Consider the following 3082-nt stretch of genomic DNA (forward strand, 5'->3'; position numbering starts at 1 on the left):
GCCTTCCAACCGTGAGAGGCATGAGATGCTTTAAACCTTCTAAAAACAGGTTCCTTAGAAAAGTTAGAAAACCATTAGTATAAGTATAGTGGGCTGATTAGAAATTGTATTGGTGAAGGGTTTTTCATTTGTTGAGCCAATGTTTGTTGCTAAGTCTCCACATCCCCTGCCCTTACACACATTAATGAATATATAGAAGAAATAAGTATTAACCTTTGATATTAATCACGTTAGACCTTAGGCTAAGTAAATTCTTTCCTTAATTAAAACCCACTACACTCTCACCCTATAGGAATGTAACTTTATTTGGGTGGCGTCTGTTTTAAGAATAATCACCCCTGGAGAAATAAGTGTCCTGGTTGACTGACTGCTGTCACAAGGAGAGGGTCATAAATTGTCAGCAGGCCCCCTGGCCAGAAGATGATGTAACATCCCTAAGACCTCTGTATACATTTGTATGAAGCACCTGACTTTGATAAAAGTCAGGACTGCTGACCCCGTGTGACTTTTGCATAACATCTCAGTGTATAAAAGTAGACCATGGAAAATAAAGAATTGGGATCAGTTCCTTGAAAGACTGGTCTCCCCATGTCGCTCTCTCTCTCAAACTCTGGCTGAGTCTCCATCTGGAGCACGGAGCCCGCCATGCTTGCTAATTATGCCTGGGCTTCTAAGATCCGACCGGGGAGGCCTCAGTGTCTCCTCTCCTTCAGGAGAACAGAAGGACGCCTGTGGCCTACGTAAGTGGTGCAAACTTCTTGTCTTGAAGTTTTATTGGTCTCCCAGTAAAACCAAGCTACTCAGCCTCCTTTCTCTACTGAATTTTCCTGCTGAGCTATCCTCATTCTATTACTCTTTACATCTCTAATTAATATCTAATTGAAGCTATTGTATCCTAATCCTCGCCGATGCCGTCCCCGCTTCAAACTCCCTGGATCAGCCGGGGCTGGACCCCGGCAGTCTGTGGAGTCACCAAGCCTTATGTGTTGTATAAAAAGCGTCTAACTACTCCCACATCTTACATGAATGCATGTGTATCTATTGTTTGTTGTTGTTCAGTCATCAAGCCGTGTCCAATTCTTCACAACCCATGGACTACAAGCATGCCAGACTTCCCTGTCCCTCATCATCTCCCTGAGTTTGCCAAAGTTCATGTCCATTGCATCAGTGATGCCATCCAGCCATCTCATTCTCTGTTGCCCTCTTCTTCAATCTTCCCCAGCATCAGTGTCTTTTCCAATGAATCAGCTCTTTGCATCAGGCAGTCAAAGTATTGGAGCTTCAGCTTCAGCATGAGTCCTTTCAATGAGTATTTAGGGTTATTTCCTTTAGGATTGACTAGTTTGATATCCTTGCTGTCCAAGAGACTCTCAAGGGTCTTCTCCAGCAGCACAGTTGGAAAACATCAATTTTTCAGCACTTTTTCTTCTTTATCATCCAATTTGCACAATTGTACACGACTACTGGAAAAACCACAGCCTTGACTATACATACCTTTGTTAGCAAAGTAATGTCTTTGCTATTCAACTCAACATGCTATCTAGGTTTGTCATAGCTTTCCTGCCAAGAAGCAATCGTCTTGCAATATCATGCCTGCAGTCACCATCCACAGGGATTTAAGAACCCAAGAAGAGGAAATCTGTCACTGCTTCCACATTTTCCCCATCTATTTGCCAGGAAGTGATGGGACTGGATGCCATGATCTTAGCTTTTTTAATATTTAGTTTTAAGCCAGATTTTTCACTCTCCTCTTTCACCTTCATCAAGAGGTTCTTTAGTTCCTCTTTGTTTTCTGCCATTAGAGTGGTATCATTCTCAAAGGAACATTTCATGCAAAGATGGGCTTGATAAAGGACAGAAATGGCATGGACCTAACAGAAGCAGAAGATATTAAGAAGAGATGGCAAGAATATACAGAAAAACTGTGCAAAAAAGATCTTCACGACCAAGATAATCACGATGGTGTGATCACTGACCTAGAGCCAGACATCCTGGAACGTGAAGTCAAGTGGGCCTTAGAAATCATCACTATGAACAAAGCTAGTGGAGGTGATGGAATTCCAGTTGAGCTATTCCACATCCTAAAAGATGATGCTGTGAAAGTGCTGCACTCAATATGCCAGCAAATTTGGAAAACTCAGCAGTGGCCACAGGACTGGAAAAGGTCAGTTTTCATTCCAATCCCAAAGAAAGGCAATGCCAAAGAATGCTCAAACTACTGCACAATTGCACTCATCTCACACTCTAGTAAAGTAATGCTCAAAATTCTCCAAGCCAGGCTTCAGCAATACATGAACCATGAACTTCCTGATGTTCAAGCTGGTTTTAGAAAAGGCAGAGGAACCAGAGATCAAATTGACAACATCCAGTGGATCATGGAAAAAGCAAGAGAGTTCCAGAAAAACATCTATTTCTGCTTTATTGACTATGCCAAAGCCTTTGACTGTGTGGATCACAATAAACTGTGGAAAATTCTTCAAGAGATGGGAATATCAGACCACCTGATCTGCCTCTTGAGAAATCTGTATGCAGGTCAGGAAGCAACAGTTAGAACTGGACATGGAACAACAGACTGGTTCCAAATAGGAAAAGGAGTTCGTCAAGGCTGTATATTGTCACCCTGCTTATTTAACTTATATGAAGAGTACATCATGAGAAACGCTGGACTGGAAGAAACACAAACTGGAATCAAGATTGCTGGTAGAAATGTCAATAACCTCAGATATGCAGATGACACCACCCTTATAGCAGAAAGTGAAGAGGAACTCAAAAGCCTCTTGATGAAAGTGAAAGTGGAGAGTGAGAAAGTTGGCTTAAAGCTCAACATTCAGAAAACGAAGATCATGGCATCTGGTCCCATCACTTCATGGGAAATAGATGGGGAAACAGTGGAAACAGTGTCAGACTTTATTTTTCTGGGCTCCAAAATCACTACAGATGGTGACTGCAGCCATGAAATTAAAAGACGCTTACTCCTTGGAAGGAAAGTTATGACCAACCTAGATAGCATATTGAAAAGCAGAGACATTACTTTGCCAACAAAGGTTTGTCTAGTCAAGGTTATGGTTTTTCCTGTGGTCAT

This window comes from Bison bison, unplaced genomic scaffold (genome assembly GCF_000754665.1).
Source record: "Bison bison bison isolate TAMUID 2011002044 unplaced genomic scaffold, Bison_UMD1.0 scf7180017863978, whole genome shotgun sequence".
In the NCBI taxonomy this organism is placed as follows: domain Eukaryota; kingdom Metazoa; phylum Chordata; class Mammalia; order Artiodactyla; family Bovidae; genus Bison; species Bison bison.